Consider the following 11,721-nt stretch of genomic DNA (forward strand, 5'->3'; position numbering starts at 1 on the left):
CCCCCTAACTCGTGAGTTGGGTATCATAAAAATATTCGGTTTCGACAAAGTCACAGTTCATTGTAGTAAAGACATGACGTCTTTTTGGACTATAGCACCGATATCCTTTTTGGTTTATTCCATAGCCAACCATGACACATTTTTCCGCACAAGGATCAAGTTTGGTACGCTCATGTTTTGGAATATGGACAAAGACCGAGCACCCAAATATACGAGGTTCAATGCTAAATGAAGTCGGGAGGTTGTGGAATTGGGAAAGGGTATCTTTAGGGGTTTTGTGCCCAAAACTTTAGTAGGTAAATGGTTGATAAGATAGGTAGCGGAAGCAAGAGCTTCAGGCCAAAAACTCTTCGGAACTTTAGATTTAATTAATAAAGCTCTAGTCATTTCTAAGAGTAGTCGATTTTTCCGTTCGGCTACTCCATTTTGTTCGGGAGTGTGAGTGCAAGATATTTGGTGAATAATCCCGTTTTCTTCGCAAAATTGTTTCATTGAAGTATTGACAAATTCACCCCCATTATCGGATCTCAAAATTTATATATTTTTGTTAAATTGAGTTTTTATCATTTTATAAAAATGGGAAAACTTTTCAAACACTTCAGAATTGTGAGTCAAAAAATAAATCAAGGTCATGCGTGAATGGTCATCAATAAACAGGAAAAAGTACCAAAAATTTCTCCCCCAATAACCGGTGCAGGACCTCACACATCAGAGTGGATTAGAGCAAAAGGTACATATTTCCTCGTATTACTAGTTTTGAATGTACTTCGATGACTTTTGGCCAAAATACAAGTTTCACAGTTTAAATTAACATTGGATTTAAAAAGATAGGAAATAAATCATGTAAGTATCCGGCAGAGGGATGACTCAATCTCCTATGCCATAATCATGCCTCTCTATCGGGTGTTCCGTGTGCAAGCATCACAGAACCTTGTTGGGTTGCTTCGTCTACATAGTATAACCCACCCCGTTCAGTGCCCCACGCAGTAATCACCCCAGTCCTGATATCTTGTAGGATACAAAAAGTAGGGTGTAATAAAACAGAACAATTCAGTTCTTTCGTAATGTGACTAACGGATAGAAGTTTATGAGATAGGGTTGGAATATATAAACAATTTGATAGTTTCATAGTCAGAGTGACTTCAATTCTCCCACCCCCTTCAACTTGTACAATCCCTCTGTTAGCCGTTTGAATTTTATTAACACGAGGTTTTGATTCGGAATAAAAATCGGACTTTTCAAAAGTTATAGTGTGTGTAGCACCGCAATAAAAAATACAATCGTTACTTTTTACGTTATTTGAAATAACATTAGCTTTTCCGATAAAACATGAGTTTTTAGTTGAATGTTTATTTTTAAACAGGTTTTGGACCGATTTAATATTTTTGTTCATCTCATGATTTTGAATCTGGGCCTGAACACTGCTATCAAACCCTCCCATTTTTCCTTTTTGGGCCGAATTAAGTCCACCTAGTAAGCTTAATTTGCTATGCCCACCCCTTTTGTCTTCTTGGGCCATGATGTGTAAAATTTAGTATATAAATTATCTCTGGAAAATGCCGGTTTAAAAGATTACTACACACTAACGGGCAGTGTACCCGATCGTGTAATAGTATAAAGTTGGTAATTCTGAAATCGTTCCAAGGACAGTTTAAAGTGAGAATTAAGATTGCAGCTAATGAAAATAGACTAAGTTAATCTATTAAAATTGAAAGTACGAGATAATTGGTTTGTGGCTATTTAACGATTAGCCAAATCAAGGATAGATCAAAAGTAAAAGACAATATTTTTAGTTTTTAAGTTTAAATAAATTAAATTGCAGACTCAACGAAAAATAAAGATAATTTAATTCAATAGATAAAAGAATGTTCGCCTAGATCTCCTATTCGCAGTGTCGGATGATTTTTTATTAAGCACTAGTTCAATTTACCAATACATGCAACTACAGAGTCGGTTTGCCCAAAGTTCTCTTTTAGCAAACACGTCAAACTAGGATTTATTGGCTTAGGGGTCCCTTTCACCAAAGACCTCTTTCATTTGTGACTTAGTAATTAACTAATTATAAGATTAAGATTCAATTGGTTACGCGTTCGCTCCACACAATTCACCCCTACTTTGTTCAATCTATGTTACCCGGTTTACTCTCTTGGTCCAGTAAGCACCCAATTGATTAAGACAAATCAATTGAAAATTAGTTCACTAAATTGAAACAGGGTTCCCTTTGTTCAAACAAGATCACTAATCAATCCAAGTAACAAATATCAAATCCCATAAGAATGGTTCTTAATCAAAACTCATAATTATCATGTATTAATCAAATTAAGCGTTAAGTATCATCCAAACACATACTAATATTCAATCTAGACAAACATTAAAGAACTTAGCCAACAATCATGGCTAAAACCAAAATCACAATCAAAATAATAGAAGAATTCATTGTTTGAAACAAAGAGATTAACCTAATAGATGATTGAATCTTGAACGATGAATGAATCGAAGCACGTTCCCGTAATGATTGAAGCATTAGAATGATCTTGGGATTCCCCAAAAATCACCCTTTTTCGTCAAAAAGCTGCTGCAAATCGTCTGGGAATAGAATATGATCATTAGGGTAAAAATTCGTGCCTTAAATACCCCAATTCTGAAACCGGCAGGAGATGGAGCGGCGCTCCATTTATTGAGCGGCGCTCAATATGCTGTAACATCTGATCTGTTGAACTTGAAAACCCTTGACCTCAAATTCTATGCCTACTGGAGCGGCGCTCCATGTTTTGAGCGGCGCTCCATGCCCATTTTGCTGAATCCGGAGCTGAAAACTCAGTAAATCCAATCAAACTCGAATCGAACCAACATCTTTCACTCGTTTACATAGAAAATCACTATAACCATAAAATAACTTAAAATTTCATCTTCTTGGTCTTAGAACTCAAACTTTCATAACACTTATCGAAATAAACGCCAAATCGTATCCAAAAGGACTAAAATGTGATCGATATCGCTAAGGAAAACGTGTATTAAATATGCGATATCAAACAACCCCACACTAGAGTTTTGCTTGTCCTCAAGCAATCGAACTCGAAAATAATCTTCTACCATATGATAACTTCTTCAAACATATATGTAGAACCAAACGAACAACCAACAAACCAACATCTAGCACGGGCACGATTTTGGAGTAAATATCAACCATTCCTCCCACTTGAATTCCCCCGAAATTAACTTCCCAAACCTCAAGCAATTAATATGAACAAAGTAGCTAAATAAAGTCTCGAATAGCGTACCATAATAATGAGGTAGAGAATCTCGAACCATAATATAAGTCTTCAAAGAAACCGGGAATCAAGTGGGAACTGAGCACCAAAAATATAGCAATCGAACATGTGTGCCAAAAAGAACGCACGGGCTACCCCGCAATTGGCCAAGCCAATGCCTCCCACAGTACCTAACATCATAAGATGTCGGTAAGAAAATAATGTGCTTAGGAGGATACACATTACGTCCGGATATCATCGAAAATCATGAGGTAATCATCTAATCCGTTAAGTCAATCATAAAGATTGAGGTTCATCAGGCTTAAAAGCTGATATCTTACCTTTCCGGAGGTTATCCACTGGGGATCTGATCAATCACAGATTTGTGTATCATGATACGCTCCCCATTTGACGAGACAGATCTCCCTCATCGAGATAAGTCTGACTACCATTTTCTCTGTTTGATGTTGAGGCATGGTAGATTTCCAGTCGATGTTAGAAATGACTTTTCAAGATTTTTTGTCACCCTACAACTGGTCTGGACTACAACTTCTGAAATAAATCAGCAAGTGTGTCGATTTGGAGACTTTACTCCTAGAGTTAAACAAAGTGGTCAGGTGCAACATTATCCTGGTTAGGAGAAACAATGAGGATCGCCCTATTAAAGTTTTCGATCTAGCGCATGGCCCGGTTTTGACCACACGATACAATCACCATTCATACGGTTAACACCCGCCTTGGTGCAGGTGACCTACATATGAATTTTTATGTTCATGTAGGATTTCACATTCAAAATAATGAACATGTTTTGAAAGTTCAAGACTTTCACCTCTAACAGTACCTCACCATGATGGGTAATGAAATGGTATAGTTTAAGAGGTATACGTACCAAGTGAAACAGTTGGAAGATTTTACTTCCTAGTTGCCTACTTCCCACATGACAAGCTTTTCTGCTTGTTTTAAGAAAGGTAGGAAGTAGATACTACCCTTCCGATAAATCCCAAAAACCTTTGGGTGCCATAGCTTTTGGCTATGGGTTGTGTTGTCTAAGCAAACATAAGCACATAGCTATTGTTCCTGAAAAGGACAACACTGATGAAGCTCAAGGCTCCTCTTCTCACAGTATCACACCATTAGATGATGTAATAATAAAATGGTATAGTTTCGGAAGTCTGCTATACCAAGTAACCAAAAGTTTTTGATCTGGCACATGATTCGATCACAATCACGCTATGCATTCACTGCTCTCTCACGATTTACACCCATTTTTGGTACAGGTGACCTAATATTGAGTTCCCCGAACTTGTAGGATTTCATGTCTAAGGAAATGAACATGTGGAACAATTTTGGCTTCTTTGAAACCACGAAATATGCCATAAAATACCAAGCCAAATCAAAACCAATTTTCATAACAAAGGTTTTGGCCGAATTTTTAATTGTTTTTCTACTTTTTTTTTTATATTTTTAAACTAACTTTTCTATTTTTTTTACCCCTAATTTTTCAATTTTTTTTTTGTTTTCGACCAAAACCTGTGAAACTGTCAAGTCTTTTAATATCAAAACTAAAATGACGATGACTCAATTAACAACCAACCCGAGAGATTTTACATCCCCCACCCCACTCTTGAGATCAAGTAATGTCCCCATCACTTGAGATAAAAAAATAGATTAAAATCGAAAGGGTTATGTGAGAAAGAAAATATAAAAACTTATCGAGCTTAACCACTGATCGCGGAATGCCAGTGACAGATGGCGCTGAACTGACTGCCAGCATAAGAACATCGTCCATTCCCGATCATCACACCAATATCATCAATCATGTAGTTTTGCTGAACTTAATGCCAGACTTGAAAATTCATTTCACCAACAAACCTAAGAAAAGAAAAACAAAAGAACTACATAAACAGGACAAGGTGGCACCACCCGATGCCTAAACGCCTTGCCCCCAAAATAAGTTTTCAAAGTACAGAAGCAAAATACATAATTATCCAAATACAGACCAAAGGAAAAGAAATTGTTTTAAACAAATTATAACAACATCATGCGCAACGACAAATCATTCACTCGGCCACAAATATCTGAAGGGGTCCCAAGCCACACCATAAGTGTCCTGGCAAGCCTGATACGGGTCATACGATGGATTCGGCCTCGGGATCGTAGTACGCGTCAGAATGTAAGCCTCCGGTGTCTGACGCATCTGTCTCTGAATCTGCCTCTGATGAATCTCCTACTGATTATGAACCTGAATCCCCATCACATTATACTCAACCCTATCAACTAGCTCACCCAAACGACCAACTTCCGTTCCAAACTGTCCCAACGATGTGTTAATCGACCCATAACTATTCCGATGCCAAGCCATCAAATCCTCATTATGCTTCTGTTGTTCCTCCAACATCCTCTGATTATGCTCCACTTGAGCATCATACGCTGACTGACTATCCCGAAACTCCAAATGCATCTCATCTACACTGTTAACCAAAGAATCCCAACTTTCTTCACTAAGTGCCCACGTACCCGGTATGTTTGCAGCACTAGAACTTCATGCATCATAAGTTGATCGACTAGCACCACGCCCGCGACCACGACCATCACCATCACCTTATTGTTGTTGTTGTTGTTGTTGTTGTTCATTAACCCATAACACCCAACCTCCTTGACTCCTCTTAATAAATTTGGCCCTTGAGAAAAATAAAAGATTAGTAGGCATCTCCTTAATATCCAACCTGGTACACCTACTAGTAAGAACCGAAAATGACCGAGCAATCCGAGTAACCAAATGTCCACCTAACAAAGCGCGTTCTGTACGTTTATCAGTACCAACTTCCTGCAACTAAACTCCTACCATACAAGGCACATCAATTCATTCTCGCAATTTAATTTGTTGTAGAATCCAAAGATCCCTTCGCTGAACTTTATTCGCATTCCCCCGTGCCATGAACATATGCGAAATCATTTTGAAAATAATACGGTCCTCTGGTAATCGAAACATGGACCCAACACTTCTACTCGCACTAAAAGCACCCGCGGTGTCCTTTGCCACAGTTGGCCAATACTCACTCTCACTAAAAGCTTCTTGCCCGAACACCTTACACTGTATCAAAAACCACTTCAAATCATTGTCATTCAACTCGGGATACAAATCTAATGCCCGAGCTAACCCAATCTTACTAATGCCTCGAACTAGTCCACCTAACCGAAATGTCAAGAAATCCTCCTCGATCGGAGAAGCTCGTGGTTGACAACTAACCGTCGAAAAGAACTCTAAAGTTAATTGGTCATAGATATCCTCACAGATTTCAAACAACTTCTCATATGGCCTCAACTCTTGACCCGCATATGTTAACCACAAATAACCACGCAAGCTTCTCACAATATTATTACCCAACGCCGTAAGTTGCGTCCAATACAAATAAAACGTTCTCTCAATCGGACGTGCGCTGATTATCGTGAATCGTTCCTCAAAATCCTCATCATTAGCAATTTGTGACAACCAAAGTTCTGGATTTTTTGGTGGTTGTCGTTGTGACGCCCCGTACAAAACCATCGTGTACGGATCATCAACAACAGGATCATTACAAGGTCATACACTATATGCTGTTTGAAAACCAGTTTTGCATTCATGAAAATATAGCGTTTTACAAAAGATAACGTGCTTCCTATGAATAGAAGCATAAACATAAGTATGTGACCCAAAGGTCATTACAAAGCCATTGTTTGAAAATAACGTAAATTACGAATGCAAAATAAAAGTTCCATGATTGAGACATCTCTAAGTAATGCAGCGGAAGTCTAACACAGCAAGTCTGTAACACCAAGAGAGCAAGTCTAACAGCGGAAGCAACAACGTTTAAGCACCTGAGGAATACATGCTTAAAAAGTCAACACGAATGTTGGTGAGCTATAGTTTGTTCGTAATCAGTAATGTAATGTAGGCCATGAGATTTCAGTGCTTCAACCAGCAGTTTAAATCAGTAATTCAAATCAGTATGATAAAGTATATGTTCAACCGTGGGCACTTGGTAACTAACTTAACGTAAATAATACCCCCTAAAAGTACACTTAGCGAGTGCGTATGTTTACGAAGTATTAAACACTCGTTAAATGCTAGCGCGACTAGCCCGAGTGGGGATGTCAAACCCTATAGATCCATATCTAAAATTCGCGTTCACCGGTTCAAAGACCAATGACTAAACGTTACCGAGCTAAGGGGAAAGTTTATTGTGATGCCCCGTCCTAATCCATCTGGACGAAGTCATCAACATTTGATCTCAGAGCGATGATCGACTCCAAATAATGTCCTTAAAATGAGCAAATGCACAGCGGAAGATTTCTTTCATACCTGAGAATAAACATGCTTTCAAGTGTCAACCAAAAGGTTGGTGAGTTCATTAGTTTATCATAAAGAATCATTTCATAATTTTAATAGACCACAAGATTTCATACTTCCATTTCTCATAATCATACGTCCCATGCATAGAGACAAAAATATCATTCATATGGATTGATCACCTGGTAATCGACATTCACAATATACATATAAGAATATCCCCATCATTCCGGGATCCTCCTTCGGACATGATATAAATTTCAAAGTACTAAAGCATCCAGTACTTTGGATGGGGCTTGTTGGGCCCGATAGATCTATCTTTAGAGTTCGCGTCAATTAGGGTTTCTGTTCCCTAATTCTTAGATTACCAGACTATATAGGGTGATATTCGATTTGATAATCCAACCATAGAATGTAGTTTCGATCACTTGTGTCTATTTCGTAAAGCATTTATAAAAGCAGCGCATGTATTCTCAGTCCCAAAAATATATATTGCAAAAATATTTAAAAAGGGAATAATGAAACTCACCTAATGTATTTTGTAGTAAAAATACATATGACGACATTTGACAATTGAACAATGCAGGGTTGGCCTCGGATTCACGAACCTATATCATTCGTATATATATTAAAATGTATAATCGTATTCGAACAAGTTTATATATTATAACTTGAATTATATATTATACTTATTTAGTTTGTATATATATTTAAAATGTTTAATATCTACACATTTGGTTATATTAATATATTTATATATATATATGGTTAGTTTTATATGAAAATATTCTTAATTCATTCTATATAAGTATTTATATAAATAATGTTATTATATTTGGTATGTGATATATAAACTATTAATATGATTATAATATATGTATTAAGTATATTTTAGGTACAAAATATTTATTTGTAACGAAAATGATAGTTTTGATAATAATGATTTGCTAATTATAATAACTTTCTTAATATTGATAATACTAATATTAATAACGATATTGCTAAGATATGTTTATAATAATAATAGTAAAACTAATAATTATGAAAAATGATATTTATACCAATATTAGTGAGAGTAATGATAACATGTATTGTTTTATAACAACAATAATAATAATCCTAAACATATTCATAATAATAATAGTACTAGAAATGGTACAATTACTAATATTTACAAAAATAATAATAAGTTGCATTATTTTTGTCACTAATTAATGTTTATAATGATAATTTTATTATGTTCCTAATAATGATAATAATAATAATAATCATCCTTATTCTTAATTATAATAATAATACTAAGTAATTATAATAACTTTAGTAAAGATAACAATTTTAACAATAATAATTAGTACTAACAATAACAATAACAATAATAACAATAACAATCATAATCATAATCATAATCATAATCATAATAATAATAATAATAATAATAATAATAATAATAATAATAATAATAATAATAATAATAATAATAATAATAATAATAATAATAATAATAATAATAACAAAGAAAAACTACCTTTAAAGGATAAAAAGTTGATAATCTGCCCAGGCCGGGACTCGAACCCGCGACCTCTCGAAACCTGACAAGCACCCACACCGTTGCACCATTTCTGTTTATTCGAATATATCCTAACCGAATTTTATTTAACCCCATTTATTCTGTTCATCTTCTTCATCAACCTCATCGACCAGAAATCACAACCCAATTCTCCCAGCGAGTTTTAAAATTTACTTAGGACTTATAAATGACATAGAAGTATTTAGAAGTCGCTTAAATTAATTAAAACAAATCAAATAATCAAAATAAAATACTGGAACATCATACCTTCGTTTAAGAACTTAGAATTCAAACTCAGATTATAGGACTTTTCAGCTAATGATTAAAACATGAAAGTGATTCCATTTTATTGTTAGAAACTTTCTGGGAATTTAATTTGACTGCAAACACTGAAACAAATCCAAATTTTACGATGAACAATCTATTTGACTTTTTAGAATCAACTTTGACTTCCAAAATTCGATCTCAATTCGACGAGGTTTAATATGAAACTTTCCAGAAAGTTTAAAGATTATATTCCTAACAACACTGCATTTAAAATTTTTGGATTCGAATTCGAAATCTTTTAGTTTGAAAAATGGACACGGAAGCAGAGTTCTAATCGGGTTCTTCACCATTTTGATATATACTTGGTCAGATTAGGAGTTATTTGTGACTTCTATGATTTAATAAAGATAATGTGAGGTAGTAGGATTTCAATTACAACTGGTACCGATTGTTTTGTAGCCTAATCAAATCGACAGGGATGATTCTTCCCGTACGTAATATATATAAAAAAATACAAAAGTGAAATTGATAGATAACTGATTTTGGAGTTTTCTTTGTGTTTGGAATCTAATTGTACGAAAATTACCATCATCAATAGATGAATTGTGACTTGAAACCAAATCTGAATTACCAAATCTCTTTATACAGTTTTATATATATATATTTTGATATTAATAAACAATTAAATAATAATATTAATAATAATAACTTTATAAATAATAATAGTAATAATAGTTATTAATAACATTAACAATTATGATAAATGATAATAATAATCTTATTAATGATATTAAAATAATAATAATAATAACATAATAACTTATACTTTTCTATAATAACAATATTAATAATACAATTATTAATATTAACATTTATAATGAAAATAAGATTATTAGTATAACTTTTATATTTTAACTTGTAATTAAATTTAATATGTAGAATTTATATTTTATTAACTATCTAATAATTAATAAGTATATTATATATCCTATGACAACATTTATTTTATATTGAATATTTATACAATATAATACCAATTATTAATAGGAATCATATACATATACATATAGTTTCATAATAGTAGTATCATATGCATGTTTATATATATTTACTTTAATTGTACTTAATTATTCTGTTTATAGTTTTTACATTTTACATTACAACTTATTTATTCTATATATTATTTTTACATATTTAATTCTAACGATTAAATTGTATTTTATTATTTCATAATATTATTTATACACATATATTTATATTTTTATATATACATATATACATATCTTTTAACAACAATCGTTCGTGAATCGTCGGGAATAATCAAAGGTCAAATGCATTCATGTAAACTGTTCCAAAGTTTTTGAGACTCAACATTACATACTTTGCTTATCGTATCGAAATCATATAAAGATTAAGTTTAAATTTAGTCGGAAATTCCCGGGTCATCACAGTACCTACCCGTTAAAGAAATTTCGTCCCGAAATTTAAGTGAGGTCGTCATGGCTAGCAATAAATATGTTTTCCTGACGAATATGAGCTGATAAATAGAGTTTTATCATTATTGAATAATACAGATAAAATAATTTGATTATTCGAAGAGCACGAATGAAGCTATCACAAAAGAGTGAAATGAATAAATGAAGTTTCGTTTTAACTTTTGATGTTGCCTTGGTTGAATTCTGGAATTCAAGGGATTTAAAAGAAAATCTTGGAAATCTATAAGATTTGATTCTTCGGCGAATAAGGAAATTAAGATCTCTATAATTAAATACGGTGATCTGCCTTGATTTCTTTGTCTGATATTTCCATTATAAATTTAACTCTTCCATTCCATTATCCTCACCATTCCTACACTTTCCTTCTTAGTTCATACATCCAAAAGATTGTGAAAATTGCTTAATCCCGTTCTAATCCTTGATATTTTTCTAATTATCATTTCTGTCATCCTTCTTTTCAAGCTTCCACCAGAAGAATCTGTTTACTTCTACTATTACCTTGGGGTGATACTATTCTTAATTATACCGTGTCTTTATATTGCTATTCGTATTAATATCCATGGTTTGTAACCTCCGTGTTGTTATTGGGCTTTATATTTTCTCTTATATTTTGGATCTCTTTGTCTTTTTATTCTCCTCTCGACCTCTAGTACAGTGAGTAACAGTCCAGAATTCGGATTTGATTTGAATGAACTTAATGTTCTAACAAAGAAAGAACGAAATCGTACGATTTGATTTGTCAAATTATTAGAATCATTGAGAATAGAATTATCAAGAATATATTTTCTTGATATGTTCAGAAGTTAAGTA

This window comes from Rutidosis leptorrhynchoides, chromosome 1 (assembly GCF_046630445.1).
Source record: "Rutidosis leptorrhynchoides isolate AG116_Rl617_1_P2 chromosome 1, CSIRO_AGI_Rlap_v1, whole genome shotgun sequence".
Lineage (NCBI taxonomy): Eukaryota > Viridiplantae > Streptophyta > Magnoliopsida > Asterales > Asteraceae > Rutidosis > Rutidosis leptorrhynchoides.